Below are 18411 nucleotides of genomic sequence, written 5' to 3' on the forward strand. Positions count from 1 at the left end.
AAGCCAGCTGGCTCCAACCCTTGTTGAGCCCTGGGCCCGGGCTGTGGATTGGGTCTGGGCTGAAGGTCTGGCACTTTGCAACCTTCTGGTCCTGGAGGGCACTGCCAACACCCACCCCCAGCCCCCCTCGTCCTGGTGGCCTGGGCCTGGCAGGGCTCCGTGTGTGGTGGGGGGTGGGCAGGGGTCGCCTGGGGTTCTTGTGTCTGTGGGGACAGTCCTGGAGAGACTGCACTCTGCCTACTCACATAATGGGGCAGCCAGGATGCTGGCAGGTGGGAACTGCACTAGGAGCCCCACAGAGCCAGGCAGCAGCCGATCTTGGAGCTGGATAGGAACCGGGCAGGAACCGCAGTTTTATTTTAAAAAAATGAAATTTTAAAAAGGAAATTAAAAAAAGGAAAAATGTTATTTATTAATACAAAAAAGAGAAACAGAGCATGACTATGGCACATGCAAATCTGGGGATTGAATTCAGGACTTAATTCGTACAGAGCCATTGCCCTAGCCATTCTGCAATTCTAAAGTATAAATAGGTTATTTTATTTTTGTTGTTGTTGTTGTCACCAAGGTCTCCCTTTCTTTTTTTTTTTCTTGTCTATTCTTTTCCACTCTTTTTTATTTTTATTTATTTTTCCATTTTGTTGCCCTTGTTGCTTAACATTGTGTGGTGATTAATGTCGTTGTTGTTGGATAGGACAGAGAGAAATGGAGAGAAGAGGGGAAGACATAGAGGGGGAGAGAAAGACAGACACCTGCAGACCTGCTTCACCACCTGTGAAGGGACTCCCGGGCAGGTGGGGAGCCAGGGGCTAGAACCGCGATCTTTCCTCTGGTCCATGAGCTTTGCGCCATGTGCGCTTAACCTGCTGTGCCACTGCCTGACTCCAACTGTCTCCATCTCTTAACACTTTTTAAATAAGATTATAATATAGTCCTAGCTTCCGTAGTACATATACTAAAATTGGCATGATACATAGAAGATTAGCATGGCCCCTGCTCAAGGATTACACACAGATTCATGAGGCATACCATATTTTTTCAAAAAAAGGATTATAAAATATATGTACACACATATAAATAATCATAATCTTTTAAAGAGCCAGTTAATGCAACCTGGGAGGCGGTTCAGTGGCAAGAGATCTGGATTTGTATGTGTGGGATCCCAGGTCTGTCTGAACTCTGGTTCTACATATGCTGAAGCTCTTTTAAAAGATTTATTAATCAGTGAGGGAGAAAGGGAGGAGAGAGAGAGAGAGAGAGAGAGAGAGAGAGGAAAAACACTATAGCATCAGTCTGGAACATGTGATGCTGGAGGTAGAATTCAGGACCTCATGCTTGAGTCCAAAACTCCAACCACTCTGCCAGCCTCCAGGACTGCAGATTGGCTTTTTTGAATAAAATCATGGTAATATTGTTCTCTTAACTGTACATATTTTAAATAATACAAAGTCTTTTTAAAATTTTTCTCAAATATTGTGTCTGGGGATCAATCCCACCCAGAACCTTGCACCTGCATGGGACAGCTGAGAGGCCTCCCTGCCAGTCTCCATTCTGTATCCTTTAAGAGAGGGAGACATGCAAAGCACTGCTCCTCTATGCAAGGAGTCCTGCCCATTGCCTGCCTGTGTTTTCACTTGCAGTGTGGAGGATCAGACCCCCAGCCACATGCTATGCTATGTTTTCTTTTTAAGAAACAGACAACCTGCACCTAGATTTAGGCGGGTAACTGGACTCAACAATAGGCCAGGCCCATTTAAAATCCAAATTCAACAGATTTAGAACCAAGGCAAAGGAAAGAACAGTCACTATAATTTTTTTAAGACACTGGGTAGCTTCTTTGCATTGGTCTCTCTATATAAACATGTCAAGCTGACTTAGTTCTCCTTGAGACAGACAACGTGTGTATCTACATTTGGGTCACAATACCCTGCTGTATGTTGATCTTTGAAAGTAAATGAATGTGCTGGGGTGGGATTGGGAGGCAGAACTTGGAGAAAGAATCATCCTCATCAATAGGTGTTGCTACATTCAGCCTTCATATAGGAAACACCTCAAGATATCAGTATCAGAGCAACCATTTACAAGTATTTTTTCAAGATTTATTTTACTTTACTTGTTTATTGAATAAAGACAGAGAAACTGAGATCGTAGGGGGAGGAAGAGAGAAAGACACCAACAGCACTGCTTAACCGCCTGTGAAGCTTCCTTCTTTACAGGTGAGTCAACAGTTATTACTTCCCTTTCTTTCTTACCTTTTCCTTAGGATCTCATAAACTATTTGAAAGAAAATATGATGTGATGCTTGAACAGTGCTTTCCTCACTCAACTCATGAAATATGAGACAGATGTTTTGTGTCCTAAAGAAAAATATTAAGAACAAGAGCAATTGAAGGGCACATCATGGATTTCCCCTGTGCTGCTGGGAAATGGGTAAAGCATGGTCAGGTGCCCCTGGTTTTATTCAACTGCTTCCATCTCCCAGTGACTCGTTGGAACACCACCTCTAAAAGGCCCAGGGAGATTTGCTTTAGCTGCTGCAGCCCCTCAGTCTTCCCTGTGACCTTGACCAGGAGGACACAGTCCAGGCCACCTGAGTGAAGTGGCCTTGCTGGGCCCTGCTCTGTTCCCTTCCTGCTCCTGATGAGACTCACAGCCCCCATCCTCCTCACCCCTGTGGCATATCCAGGGGGACTCTGTCCCTGCTCTCACTGAGCCTCGGCCTCCTGCTCTTGCACTGCTGTCCTGAAAGGATGTGCAGGGACCTGGGGTTGGGCCACTGCACCCCGGGTCCTGCAGGAGCTGCTGCCCTCCAGGGTAGCAGAGTAGCAGGGTAGCTGAGTGCAGATGTGCTTGGTGGTGGGGTCCCGAAACCTCAGCCACAAGGCCATGTCACTGCCTCCCCTTGGAGCTTACAGGAGCTTCTTCTCTGCTTTCTGAGGACCAGGGACCCAGGAATCTCCACAGCTTACAGGGAGGGCAGGTGGGATTGCGCCTGTGTGTCAGTGAATGAACTGTGAACCATGAAGCCCCCTGTAAGATAATGAAAAAATAGGCTGTAGAAAAGCGCAGGGACCGGCGTAAGGATCCCGGTTCGAGCCCCAGGCTCCCCACCTGCAGGGGAGTCGCTTCACAGGCGGTGAAGCAGGTCTGCAGGTGTCTATCTTTCTCTCCCCTGTCTCTCTGTCTTCCCCTCCTCTCTCCATTTCTCTCTGTCCTATCCAACAACAAAGCAACGTCAACAATGGCAATAATGACTGCAACGAGGCTGCAACAACTAGGGCAACAAAAAGGGGAAAAAATGGCATCCAGGAGCGGTGGATTCATGGTGCAGGCACCGAGCCCAGCAATAACCCTAGAGGAGAAAAAAAAATAGGCTGTAGAGATGGAGGGTGGCCCATGTCTACAACCTTAGGGGAACTGGGGTGGCTCGCAGTGGGGAGACTGAGGTGTCAGAACTCTGGTGGTGGGAATGGTGTGAATTCAAAGCCCTGTTGACAGGCAATTTTGTAAAATTAAAAAAATGAATCAATCGGGAGTTGGGCTGTAGCGCAGCTGGTTAAGTGCAGGTGGCGCAAAGTACAAGGACCGGTGTAAGAATCCCGGTTCGAGACCCCGGCTCCCCACCTGCAGGGGAGTCATTTCACAGGCGGTGAAGCAGATCTGCAGGTGTCTATCTTTCTCTCACCCTCTCTGTCTTCCCCTCCTCTCTCCATTTCTCTGTGTCTTATCCAACAATGATGACAACAATAATATTAACTACAACAATAAAACAGCAAGGGCAACAAAAGGAAATGAATAAATAAATTTAAAAAAAATGAATCAATAAATTAAAAAAATAGACAGCACATGGTAGGCAATAGCAAGGTGAACACAACACACCTTTAATTTCATTAGATGTTTAGCGTGAAGTGGCCTTTTCTTCCTGCTCTTTCCACACCATGGTTATCGCTGAGGCTCATTGCCTGCCGGACTCCACCTTTCCTGGAGACCTTTTTATTTTTATTATTCTCTTTCTTTTGTTTTGTTTCATTTTTCTTTTGATGGTGACACAGAGACAGGGAAACAGGGAGAGAAGACAAAGGGGAGAGACCCTTGCAGCACTGCTCATCAGCTCATAAATCTCTCTCTCTCTCTCTCTCACAGACACACACACACACACACACACACACACACACACACACACACACACACACACACGGACCCGGGACTTGAACCGCAGCTGCAATGTGGTGGTAACGCGTGTACTCTTCCAGCTGAGCCACCACTTCGGGCCTGGTCTTTGCACTGAGCCCTCTGTTTGCACACACCAGGGGCAGTTTGTGCACTGTGGTGGGTGACCGCCCGGGTGTGAGGCACACACAGACAGACGCACAGACACACACAGCAGGCAGGCAGCTGGCAGGCCTCGTCCCGTGTCCTCCCCAGTGGAAGCTGCCTCACTCTCAGGCCTGCAGTGAGAGCTCTGTTTCTCCTTCCCTGTACCTTCTATCTCGCCCTCTCTCAGCCTATTTCTCTCTGTCTCTGTCATAAAAAAATAATGAGTAAAAAAGAATGAAAGGAAAGCTGGCCGCTGGGAGCATAAAATGTATCACGCAGACAGCAACCCCCGTAGAAAACCCCTGCAGCAAAAATGAAGAAAAACATTTACATTTTTATAAAATCAGACTTCATATAATAATTAAATGTGTTATATTGAAGAGGTATCAATACAAGTAAATATTAGGATGAACTCTGTGTAGGAAATTGTTGCTTCCACCAACTAGGTTGTTGGCCTGTGGATACAAAGGTACTCAAGGAAGTACTTTGCTCCCTCCCTCCCTTCCTTCCTTCCTTCCTTCTTCCTTTCTTTGTGTCTTTCCTTTCTTCCTTCTTTCCTTCCTTTCTTTCTAAATATCTCTATTTTTTCATGCCTAGGGTTTCACTCCTCCAAAGCTGTTTTGTTTTTCCCAGATAAGGACAGAGAGAGAGGAAAGCCCTCAGCACTGCCTGCCATCTTCTACAGTGTGGTGAGTCCCAGGCCTGAGCCCAGGTGGTGCACAGGGCAAAGTGGGCAACTGTCTGGCTCAGCCATCTTGCTGGTCCTGAAGGGTCTTTCCTACCTCTATTCTAGCTTTTACCTCATTTAATAACACTTCAACATACTAACTGCCAGACAGTTCTCATCTCTTTCTTATTTACTTTTAAATTTATTTTTACTTTTTTTTTATTAGAGAGTTCTTCTTCTAGCATTTGCCATTAGAGAGTTAATATTCATTCACAAAACTGTAAGGTAATAGGGGTACAGTTCCACATGGTTCTCACCACCAGAAATCAGTGTCCTGACTCCTCCATTTCACCTGGGTGATGTTGGGAGTGTTTGTCACCAGGAATATTGTTTTTATAGCTTCAATGAGAGGGAAGCTAATGTGCAAAACACCAGAGGAAGCTATGCACAGATTCACTTATCTGAGAGAAAAGTTCTCCCAAGAACACCAATATAGACTGATTCTATAACTAATGTGTGTGTGTGTGTGTGTGTGTGTGTGTGTGTGTGTGTGTACCCCTGTCCCAAATTTTTATAGTGGTCCTGCCTTTACCCCCTTTCTAGTTCACCCCCTGGCATCTATTACTACTTCCAGGAGTCTTTCCCCACCCCCCTTCTCTCTCAGATAAGTGAAACTGTGCAAAGCTTCCTCTGGTGTTTTCCAAATTCACTTCCCTTTCATTGATGCTATAAAAACAAGCTTCCTGGTGACAAAAAGTTTGGATCCTGGTGGAATAGTGGTACAGAGCCCTCTGGTTCACTTCTGTTCCCATAAATCCCTCTGGGAGTCTGGACCAAAGATCTTTATGGGGTGCAGAAGGTGGGAGTTCTGGCATCTGTAATTGCTTCTCCACTGGACATAGATATTGGCAGGTTGATCCATACCCCTAGTCTGTATTTATCTTTCCCTGGTGGGGCAGGGTTCTGGAGAGCTGTATTCTGGGTCATGTTGGTGAGGTTGTCTGCCCAGGAAAGTCAGGAGGGTAATACAGTAGCACCTGGAACTTGGTGACTGAAAGTCAGAAAGATGGGAAGCAGGACAAAACATTTAATGAATAAGAACCCTCAAGTACATGCGATGCCTACTTTAGGCCCTTCCACTAAATTCCAGGCTTGTGAGGTCTGAGTCTAATCGGGAAGGACTATGAAGGACTCTTGTCTGAGGCATGTAATTGCCCCTTACTTATGGGGACATGTACACCTGTGCCCAGCATCCTAGGCCCCAGCCTATGTCTACTCTGTAACTTTGTTAGAAAACGTGCCGTGGAAATGGAACTAGGTGGTCTCATGTGTGAGGAAAGATCTCACCATAAGAGGAGATGGGAGGTTGACATCTCCGACTTGGTGTCTGGAGACAATCCACGGTAACAAGTCAGCAGCAGCACGTAGTGGCCTGGTGGCTCAGGTAGTGTTGATTGAGCTGAGCTTGTTTTTCTTTGAAATTCCAGTGGTTGGGATTTACCGTAATATACTTGACCTCACTATGCTTTCTGCTGTTTAAGGCTGTCTGCTAATAACAGTATCTTAGATACTGACAGGGCCAATCGATTTTGATCTATCTGGCTAAGGTTATAGGTAAGTTATAGGTACTTATACACACACATACACACATTCATCAAATGGTCTTTAAAGATTATAAACAGATGTTGTAAATATAGTGTCAATGGTGTAGATATGTCTCTCCATAACTTGTTATTGTCTAAATATGTGATATCCGTTTAAATTGTGTACAGTCTGGAGATGGCTTTATTTTGCAAATTCACTAAGAGCAGAAAACACCCAGAAAAAGTTGAAAGTCTCCATAGTTTGCTGGGTCAGGAGTCAATGATTTTCAACTGCTATCCTGCCTTCTAGGCTTCTATTGATGGTCAGTTGCTCCTTGGGGATCCTCTTGCTGGTCCACTCTCCTTGTTGGGGATATTCTGCCTGATTCAGCAGCTGTTAGCTTTCATTAGTAGAACACATCTGCTAGTTTTCCCCCTGGAGCCCCATAGATGTCGGTAGGTCTTGCTGAGATCAAGCATGTGCACCAAAGACACAGTAAGTAGACCAGGGTCTGCTGATGCATTGGTAGCTTTCAGTTTGCCAATGCTCTAACCCTTTGTAACCTAAAGTTTTGTTCTAAAAAAAATCCATCCTTATTTGTGAAATGGATGACATGTTTTAATAAAATTACTTTTACACACACACACACACACACACACACACACACACACACACACACACAAAGATGTATGTAAATTTTCCACGGTAAGAAAACCAAAATAATTCTAGAATTTGGGGCTATTGGATTGGGTTATCTTATGCCTTATAGGTTACATACACATATGCACAAAAATCCATAGACCTATAAGATGTACCTTACGGAAAACCAAAATAATTGTGGAATTTGGGGCTGTTGGCTGTTTGGCTATTGGCCAAGAGTAAGGTTGTTCAGTTTAGGACTTTTTTCCCCCCAGTGCTAAGAGAGGAGCTGCCGCTGGAGGACAGTGTTAGACAATTAAAAAAAAAAATCAATGCCTAGTATCCTTGCCTTTCAGAGAAAAGACATTTTAAATCCAACAGCACAGATACAGTTATCTTCTCATTCAACTGCATGAGTTTGACCTCTGAGGTTATTTCACTGTTTTGTTTGTCTCTAGTCATTGCAGTCCATAGAACTCAGCTCTTCTAAAAAATCCCCCCCCCCCCCCCGTGAGCCCCAGTGATTTCACCTACGAGTTATTTAGGAAACCGGAGTCTCTGTATCTGCTGCTTTCTGACTTGAACTGCCTTGTCTTCAGCACTCAGATAATTAATAAAGGAATGATGCCTCAGGTGTTACTGTGAGTCTGGTTTTGAGAGGCTTCCTTGTGCCTGTATGAATGGGATACACTCTTTCTAGAGAGCTTACACAACAAGATTTCTTTCAATGCCCACAAGGACTTCTTTGGATTGCTCCAAATCTTTCATCTTTCCTGCTTTCCTGCATCCTAAAGTTGTCTATTTCATCCTAAAGTTGTCTATTTCAATAACCCTGGATATATATATATATCCAGGGTTATTGCTGGGGCTCCATGCCTGCACTGCGAATCCACTGCTTCTGGAGACCATTCCTCACATTTTTGCTGCCTTTGTTGATGCCATTGTTGTTTTATTTTTATTGTTGCCATTGCTGTTGTTGTTGCTGCTGGACAGGGCAGAGAGAAGTCGAGAGAGAAGTGGAAGACATAGAGGGGGAGAGAAAGTATGACACCTGCAGACCTGCTTCACTGCCTGTGAAGCGACTCCCCTAGAGGTGGGGAGCCAGGGGCTTGAACTTTTTTGGATCCTTATGCAGGTCCTTGTGTTTCATGCCATGTGCACTTAACCCATTGCACTGCTACTGCCTAGCCTCTATTTTCTAGTTTTTTTTTTTTTCCTCCAGGGTTATTGCTGGGCTCGGTGCCTGCACCATGAATCCACCGCTCCTGGAGGCCATTTTTCCCCCTTTTTGTCGCCCTAGTTGTTCCAGCCTCGTTGCGGTTATCATTGCCATTGTTGACGTTGCTTTGTTGTTGGATAGGACAGAGAGAAATGGGGAGAGGAGGGGAAGACAGAGAGGGGGAGAGAAAGATAGACACCTGCAGACCTGCTTCACCGCCCGTGAAGCGACTCCCCTGCAGGTGGGGAGCCGGGGGCTTGAACCGGGATCCTTACGCCGATCCCTGCGCTTTGTATTTTCTAGTTTTAAGGTCTTCCTTGCAAGGATATGGGTATGCTTACATGTTATTTTTATAATGAGTGCTCAATTTAAAAATATAAAATGTCTTAATTTATAATGAATTTTCAATTTAAAACTCATGCCTGGAGATGAATAATAATTGTATTTATATACTATTTGCACTTGTGTTTCATTTGGCTCTTCCTCTTTTTTTTTGCCTCCAGTGTTATTTCTGGGGCTCAGTGCCTGCACCAGGAAACTACTGCTCCTGCAGGCATTTTTTCTATTTTATTAGGCAGGGCAGAGAGAAATTGAGAGAGAGGAGGGGGAGATAGAGAGAATGAGAGAAAGATAGATACCCGCAGACCTGCTTTGCTGCTTGTGAAGCAACCCCTCTGCAGGAGGAGAGCCAGGGGCTTGAACTGGGATCCTAGCGCAGGTCCTTGCACTTTGAACTATGTGCGATTAACCTGGTGAACCACCACCTGGCCTGGCCTTTCGTCTTTAACTAAAATTAAAGTATGGTTTTTGTTATGATTGCCACTGTCCAATCAGTAAGGTGGTCCTGACTTTAATCTTGTGATACAGCTATTATCACTATCATTCCAATTTACAGTTGAATTTGCAGCTAGAGATATGTTTTTAACTATCAAGACACCGAAGAAATGTGACCACTAGCTAATTACAGATTGTGTTTATGTAATTGGCAGAGCTGCTCTTGCTAACACTGAAGTTGATTGCACTCACCTCTTAGACTTTCTATAGATTCTGACTTAGAAAGGTACATAAAAACTCTGGTGACTGCTATGTGCCAAGTAGGGATTCATAGGCTTATTAATATTTTCTCAGTAGTGTAAAGCCACCTGTATTCTGAGGCTCATTGGATCAGTCAGTCAGATGTGTACCATACTGGTAGGACCTGAAGGTTCACAGATGAGTTGGAGCACAGCACAGCGTGTGCTTGATGACTTAGCTTCCTACCCACCGCAGCATGTCCTGTCCTGGAGTGAATGGTGCTCTGGCCTGTCCCTGATACAAAATTACAAATTATTACTCTTTGACTCACAGGTTAGTTAGTTTTTGAAATCAGTGATTCTATTCAGTGTCAGTGAGGCTGGGGAAGTGACATTCTTACCAGCATTGCTGAGTTGGTTGCAAATTGATGCACACTTTCAGAAGAAAATTTTCTCAAATGATTATTAAACTGAAAAAATCACATGGGCTTGGGAGCCGGGCAGTAGCACCCCTGGTTGAGAGCAGACATGACATCTGCAAGGACCCCTGGTCAGGACTCCAGTCTCCACCTGCGGGAAAAAGCTTTACAAGTGGTGAAGCAGGGCAGGAGATCTATCTATTTCTATCTATCTATCTATCTATCTATCTATCTATCTATCTATCTGTCTATCTCTATCTCTATATATATCTCCTTTTCTCCCTCAATATCTCTTTCCATATTGATTTTTCTGTCTCTATTGAACAAAGAAGTAAAATATTAATAAAGAGTTGTAAAAAAAAGAAAATACATAGACTCTTTGAATAAGAATATACTTTAAAAAACTTGTCCCAAGGAAATCACTGGGCCTTTGCTCCAAAATTCAATACACAGATCCTGGTACGTCAGCAAAAAATAGACAAATAAGAAACTGGTTTAAAAAATGTTAAGTTCTGTGGACTGGGAGGTGGTGCAGTGGATAAGGCATTGGACTCTCAAGCATGAGGTCCTAAGTTCAATCCCTGGCAGCACATGTACCAGAGTGATGTCTAGTTCTCGCTCTCTCTCCTATAATTTCTCATTACTCAATAAATAAAAGCTGAAAGAAAAATTGTTAAGTTCCAAGTAGATAACTCATAAGCAGAGCACAGAACATAGATGCATAAAGACCCAGGTTCAGTCTGGTGTGTGTGTGTGTGTGTGTGTGTGTGTGTGTGTGTGTGTGTGTGTACATAGATGCATAAAGACCCAGGTTCAGTCTGGTGTGTGTGTGTGTGTGTGAGAACATAGATGCATAAAGACCCAGGTTCAGTCTGGTGTGTGTGTGTGTGTGTGTGTGTGTGTGTGTGTGTGTGTTAGAAATAAGTGTATCTGGGGCTGGGTGGTAGCACACCTGTTGGAGCACACATGTTACAATGCTGTAGGACCCGGGTTGAGGTCCCTAACCCCCAGCTTCAGGGGGAAAGCTTTGCAAAAGGTATAGCAGGGCTGCAGGTGTCTCTCTGTCTCTCTTGCTCTCTAATTTCCCTTTCCTCTCAATGTCTGGATGTCTCTGTCCAATAAATGAAGATAATAAATTTTTAAAAAATAAATATATACACATATATATGTATATATATCTTTTAAAAAAAAACTGAGCGCCACAAAGGAAAGACACAAATGGGCTGGGTGAATGGATCAACATGCCAACTCCCATGTGTAGAGGAGAAGCAGTTACAGAACACAGAACTCTCAACTTCTGCACCGCAAAAGGAATTCTGGTCCATACTCCCAGAGGGAGGAGAAATGTTATGGGAAGGTGACTCGAAGATGACTATTTACAGAAGGAATAGGTCAACTCATATCTTTAACCTTGGGAGAACCGCTGCAGTTCCCAGTGAAGGGACAGAAAAGGAATGGAATTGTACTTCTGTTGTCTCATAATTTTGTAAATCAATATTAAGCCACTAATAAAAACCTTTCAAAACGTGAATCATCTGTGTTCAGGCAGTGGCACTCCCAGTTGAGTGCACATATTGACATGTGCAAGGACCCAGTCTCAAGCCCTTGGCCTCCATCTGCAGGGAAGAAGCTTCATGAGCAGTGAAGCCAGGATGCAGGCATGTCTCTGTCTCTCTCCTTCTTTCTCCCCAACCCCTGTCAGTTTCTTTCTGTCCTGTCAAATATGAAGGAAACAAAAACCAAAAAAAGAAAAGGGAAGGAAAAATAAATGGTCACTAGGGTCAGTGGATTCATCGTGGAAGTACCTCACCCCAAATAATAACCCTGGTGGAAAAAGAAAATCTGAAAATGGTAGAATTTTCTATTCAGTTATCAAAATAATGTAGTAGCATAATTTTGTAAGTTTGGAAATAGATTAAAGATGCCATCTTAAGCAACAAAAGCAAATTAATATGTAACATATGATGGATTCCTTGTGCAGGCACCAATCCCCAGCAATAACCCTGGTTTTGAAAGCAAACAATAACAACAACAACAAAACTGAAAGTAATGATGTTGAGATAAAGAAGTTAAAAGAATCTTTAAATCTATAGCAAACAGGTAAACAGTGACAAGTCAGCCCACATATCCTTGTAGACACTATATAGAAGCCAGTGTGCAGACATCAGAAAAAACAACAGTGCTGTTGGGGGATGGTCTAGACATGAATTGCAGTAGATAATGAAAAATAAAATTGTTTCTAGAATGTAATTAGTAGTCTTTTTAGTTACATAGACTTTCCTCTCATTGTACACATTCTAGTGTTAATGAATCTAGTTTCCTTGATACTTGATTAAAACCAAGGGCGAAAGACAGTGATAATGAGGAACAATAAATAACTTCCAAAAAGCCCCCAGGGTTCACTCACTCACCATCTGGGTGGCCAGTCTCAGTGAAGATTCATGTGAACACCATACCTCTGGACCTGTACGGAGACTTTGCATGAAGTCTTGGAAGAGTGTCTGTCACACTCATGCTTAATGTACCCAAGTGTGGATTAACTAGGGGACAGGTGACCCTTTCAAATCACATGTAGGAACAACTCCAAATTCAGTTAAACTCGGTCCTCTTGCTTGTCTCCAAGACATCCACGGAGCACCCCCTGGTCTCTTCCCTGGCTGGCGAGTTTTTTCACCCGCCTGTTGCTGCTTCTGCTGTTCAGACCTCTTTTAATGTGGATTTCCATGTTCACTACAGGCTGTGTTGCAGAATAGACTCAGTGCCCTGTTTTTTTTTATTTAAGTTTCAGGTGATCTTCAAGGGTTTTATTCAACAACTTCTTCTTTGGGACACCATCTTTGAAGTTTCTGAGTTTTCCTTCTGCTTTGATCTGATAAACTAGGCCTTGAAGACTGACTGCTCAGCCTCCTTAAATGTTCCTGCTATGCACTGTTTCCTCCTGGTGGAGGCCTCGGTGCTGTTGCCTGACAGTCCTTTTCATCAGCTCAACTCCCAGAACTTGCTGCACCACCTGGTTTGAATGGGAACATTCCTCGTCCTCATCTATTTTCCAGGAAGTTTTGCTGGTCCAAGAGTTTTAGTTTCCTCTTCCTCTCCTTTTGTTTGGCAGGGTGGGGAGGACCTCAGGCTTCTAGCGTGTCTCATCACTCTGGCTGGTGTTGCCCATTCATATAGAGATAGACTGAAACACCACTGCTGGGGCCGGATGGTGGCACATGTTACAGTGTGCAAGGACCCGGTGTCAAGCCACCAGGCCCCATCTGCAGGGTTGGGGGACAAGCTTCACCAGTGGTGAAGCAGGGCTGCAGGTGTCTCTCTGTCTCTCTCCCTCTGTATCTCCCCCTTTCAATTTCTGGCTATTTATATCCAACAAATAAAGATGAAAGAAAGGAAGAATGAGGGACCTGGGTGGTGGCACCACGGGTTAAGAGCACAAGGGACGAAGTGCAAGGACTGGCATAAGGCTCCAGGTTCCAGCACCGGGCTCCTCACCTGCAGGGGGTTCGCTTGATAGGCGGTGAATTAGGTCTACAGGTGTCTTTCTTTCTCTTCCATCTCTGTCTCCCCCTCTTCTCTGGATCTCTCTCTGACTTTACCAACATAAATAACAATAGAGAGAGAGGTAGAGAGAGGGTGAAAGGGAGAAAGGAAGGAAGGAATAAAGAAAGAGAAAGAAAGAAAGAAAGAAAGAAAGGAAGGAAAGAAAGAAAGAAAGAAAGAAAGAAAGAAAGAAAGAAAGAAAGAAAGAAAGAAAGACCACTCTCTGAAACTTGCTCTGGCGCTGTGGTACCTCACTACATGGTACTAGAACGTGAATCTGGACCACGTGCATTGCAAGGTTCTTGTCCTGCCTGATGGACAACATCTCCAGTCCTCTTTCTTAACTTTTTATTTCATTTTTATCTGATTCTTTTGTTTTTAAATTTTATGATTAGTTTGTAAAAGTCCAGTGTATACTGCCATCTCACACCCACCACCAGAGTCCTGAATCCCAAACACTCCAATACCCAGAAATGACCGCTAGAGTTCTCACAAGTCTTACACTTTGCTTGATTCTGTTTTGTTTTTTCAAGTTCATATGCTTCAGTTCTCTATATCCCACATGAGTGAAACCATCTGAGAGTTGTCTTTAATGCCTTTATTTATATCTAGAAACAAAATCATCTTCAGTTCTATCCATTTTGTCCTGAAAGACACAATACCATCTTTTTGATTGCTGAGTAGTATTCCACTGAATATATATCCCATAACTTCTTTAGCCAGTCTTCTGATGATGGGCATTTAGGCTGCTTCCACTCTTTCACTATTGTGAATAATGCAGCTATGAACATTAGAGTGTCTATGTCCCTTCACATTAGTGTTTGAGTGTACTTTGGATACATGCCTGTATGGAGTTATGGGATACATGTATTGCATGGAATATTACTGTGCATTCAACAATATGATTACATACAAAACTTTTAGACAATTTGTTCAATTTTCTTGAAATATGCCACTGAGTCTTGATAGGGGTTGCATTGTAATTGTAGATTAGTTTTGGTAGAAAGACCATTTAATATTGTTTATTCTTCCAATCCAGGGACAAGGAATGTTTTTCAATTCTTGTGTGTCTTTCTCTATTTCTTTTAACAGTGCCCTATAGTTTTCCTTTATGTGTTTGTGTGGTTTATTTTTTTAACCTCCTTTGTGAGACCATCTCAAGGAATTTTATGTTTTTGGTTTTGATTGTAAATGTACTTGAGTCTTTTATTTTACTCTCTTCTAACTTTTTTGTATACAGAAATGCCACAGACTTATGAGTATTGACTTTATATCCTGTTACTTTATGAAATTTATTAAATACTTCAGTAGTTTGTCCGTAGAGCCTTGAGGTTCTCCAGATATGTTATCAGTCATTAGCAAATAGTGCTAGTTTGATTTTTCTTTCTAATTTGCATATATTTGATATTTCTTTCTTATCTGGTTGCAGTGATGAGGACCTCAGTGACTGTAGTGAATAACAGTGGAGGTAGTGGACATCCTTATATGGTTTTCCCCATTGAGAATGATGTTAACTGTGGGTTTGTCTTAATGGTGTTTACTAGGTTGAGTAAATGTCCTTCTTTTCTCAATTTCTGGAGTGTCTTTATTATAAATGGCTAATGGGTCATGTCAAATTATTTTTCACCATTAGTTGATATGACAGTGTGATTTTTTTCTTTTCCTTCTCTCTTCTCTCTCTCTCTTTCTGGTATGATAGATTTTATTGATTGGCTTTCAGATATTGTTCCATTCCTGTTTCTCAGGGATGAATCCCACTTGTACTTGGTGAATTATTTTCTTGACATGTTAGACTCGTTTTTCAGTGTTTTTTTAAAAAACAAATTGATTGTAATTTCTTTTTTATTATTATTTCAATGCATTTATTTATAAAATCGAAACACTGTTACAAACACTGGTATATTTATGGAATGGAGGAAATGATTTTCTAAGGAGAATAAAAAAGAACTGCACCAGGAAAGGCAAAATTACCGAGTAACACATCAAATTCATGCATTTCCTTTTAAGTTGCACATCACCTGTTGCCTATTTGGCTGTTGGCCAAGACTAAGGTTGTTCAGTTTAGGAATTTTTTCCCCCCATTGCTAAGAGAGGAGCTGCCGCTGGAGGGCACTTAGCACTTTTTAAATTGTTTGACCATTAAAAAAATACCAGAGCCTAGTTTCCTTGCCTTTCTTTTAGAGAGAAGACTTTTTCCTCCTCCAGGGTTATTGCTGGGCTCAGTGCCTGCACCATGAATCCAACGCTCCTGGAGGCCATTTTTTCCCCCTATAGGCTTCCCACACCTTGGAACACCCTTCAAAGAGCAGGGAAAGATTTTGTCAGAACAGAGGAGGTAAAAATGAACTCCCAGCCTCCACACCTGCAGAAAGTCAGGAAGCCCTGACCCATGACACCCAGATGCGAAACTGGTCAGAGTTACCAAGCACCCAATCTGAAAGTATGGGGCGTATTGGGGAGTAAAAGAGATAAAACCCTGTCCTGGAAAACTAAACAGAGGAGGAAGAATTGATTCAAAGGTATTTAAAGATAGAGCATGAGAGAAGTGTGTACATGCAAGAACTGGTCCTCAAGAAAAGGAGGTGGCTCAGTGATAGAGCACAGGACTTGCCTGGGTAAAGTCCAGAGTTTGATCCTTAAATCTGTCATATAACTGAGTAATTATTTTTAAAGTCCAGGTGGTGGAGCACATGTTATAATTCACAAGGACCCAGGTTCAAGCCCCCAGTCTCCACCTGCAGAGGGGAAGTTGCATGAGCATTGAAGTAGGTGTGCAGGTATCTTCTGTCTCTCTCCTTCTCTGTCTCCCCACTACCTCCCCAATTTTCTTTTTTTTTTCTCACCTGACCGCACCTGGCCTGGCAGCCCCGCGCAGGGCCACGACAACCTGTCCAGGTCCCCCCGCCACAGCGCCCCTTCCCCGGGAGCCGGTGCCACCCATCGCAGCCTGGCCAGCGCGGCTGCCGCCCCCACGCCCCACCCTGGTGCCTCAGGCCCGCTCACCTCGACCCGGCCCTACCTCCCCATTTTTCTTTGTCCTGTCAAAAAAATAAATGAAATCAAAACCCAAAAACGAAATCTTAAAAAAAAGTACAAATAAGCCTTTAAAGCAGGAGGAGGAGAAGGAGAAGGAGAAGAAAAGAACTGTGGGGCCCTGGAAGTGGCACAGTGGCTAGTAAGGTGCTAGGCTCTGAATCAGGAGATCCCAGGCTCGGTCTCCAACATTGCTTGTGAGAGAGTGATGTTCTGGCTCTCTCTGCCCCATCCCTCTCATTAATAAATAAATGTTTAAAAAGAATAAAAGCAAGAACTGGGCCTGAGCTCACTTCTGCTGACAAAACAGAGGGTGGGGGATTTTTTTAAATTTCTTAATTGGGTGATTAATTTTTACATTCAACAGAACAAAACGATAAGGGGATTCAATTTGGGGCTAAAAGGAGGTCCTTAGTCATCTGTGCTTGCTCATGAGCTTTACCTAAAGGCAATGGGCCCATTCTTATATCTTTGAGACAGGAGGCAATTTCTTATATCTTTGAGACAGTTTAGGGGAAGGGGCCCACAGCTGTAGGCTCCCTCCTTCCTGGGGAGACTGCAAGATAGGGTTGCTGTCTCTTCTGATGCTTACATTTAAAAGTGGTCCTTGTGTAAGATGTTTCCTGGGTTGTAAGCTGACAAGAGAATTTAATTCTGTAAATGCTTGTGTGTTTGTGTGTGTGGGTGTGTGTGTGAGAGAGAGAGACAGAGAGAGAGAGAGAGAGAGAAAGAGCGAGAGAGAGAGATACAGCAAAGCACCACTGTAGCCTTTGTGATGCTTGAGATCAAACTCGGGCAGGACCCCATGCTTGAGAGTCAGCTCTCTACCCACTGAATCACATCCCTAGCCAAAAATAATAAGAAATCTTTTAAAAAATAAAGAAAACTGGGGTTACAGTAAAATACTTTCTGCAAAATACTTTCATGCCAGAAACTCTGAGGTATTATGCTTAATCCCCAGCACCATTATCAGACAGAGCTGAGTAGTGCTCTGTTCTATATGTGTATATCATTCTGCATCTCTCTCATTAAAATAAATAAAATATCTTAGAAAGAAAGAGGAAAAAGAAAGTAGAATTTCCCTTTTGTAGAATTGCCCTTGTTGTTTATCATTGTTATAATTGTTGTTGTCAGTGCTGTCATTGTTGTTGTTGGATAGGACAGAGAAATCTTGAGAGTAGGGGAAGACAGAGAGGGGGAGAGAAAGACAGACACCTGCAGACCTGCGTAACTGCCTGTGATGCGACTCCCCTGCAGGTGGGGAGCCAGGGGCTCGAACCCAGATCCCTGCAGCGGGATCCTTGAGCTTCGTGCCATATGGGCTTAACCTGCTGCATGACTGCACGGCCCCCTATATTTTCAGTCTTTCTGTCCTGTGTTGTGGCCCACTCACAAATGCATCACAGCCAGATTATAAGCACAAACTACAAGCAGTGCAGGGGCTAAAATCTGGATATTCCCCATTGGTGACTGTGGTGACTGCGAGGCCGACCTCAGCCTCTGTGGCCAACTTCAGGGTCCTTAATGGCCCCCAGCTGAGGCCAGACCTTCAGCTTTTGCACAGGACCGGCCTGCAGCTCCTGACATCACCTTGTGCTTCCTGGCTTCCGGCAGGTTCAAAGCTCCTGGGCTTCCTGAAATAAATCCCTTTAGAGAAAATCCTGTAGACTTTGCACTAAAATATCATTATTCCTACTATGCGGGAAGAACTCACTTGATAAAATGCAGGGCGCTGGGTGGAGCTGGGCCCTTCTGCTAGTGAGGGTGATGGAGGACAAAAGCCCTCACCCTTGGACTGCTCCTTGGGCCCAGAGCAGAGTCCCCAATGCCCTTCCTGTGGGTCACACACCCAACTCTTGTTCATCCTCACCCTGTGACAACCTTTCCCTCCATTCACAGCCCGGAGTGACTGCGCCAGCAGGGCCTGGGACAGAAGTGCAGAGGCAGCTAGGCCTGCACAGCGCTGGGAGATGCGAGCCC

At 43.8% G+C, this 18411-nt stretch overlaps 1 non-coding gene across 1 annotated transcript; it reads left to right on the top strand.

Annotated features, from left to right (window-relative positions):
• The first annotated feature begins 931 nt into the window (after positions 1 to 931).
• LOC132536215 (U6 spliceosomal RNA) lies at positions 932 to 1038 on the top strand. Its single transcript, XR_009547876.1, has one exon. It is a non-coding gene; the product is annotated as a U6 spliceosomal RNA (small nuclear RNA).
• Positions 1039 to 18411: the final 17373 nt, after the last annotated feature.

Source organism: Erinaceus europaeus (genome assembly GCF_950295315.1).
Source record: "Erinaceus europaeus chromosome 6 unlocalized genomic scaffold, mEriEur2.1 SUPER_6_unloc_50, whole genome shotgun sequence".
Taxonomy (NCBI): Eukaryota; Metazoa; Chordata; class Mammalia; order Eulipotyphla; family Erinaceidae; genus Erinaceus; species Erinaceus europaeus.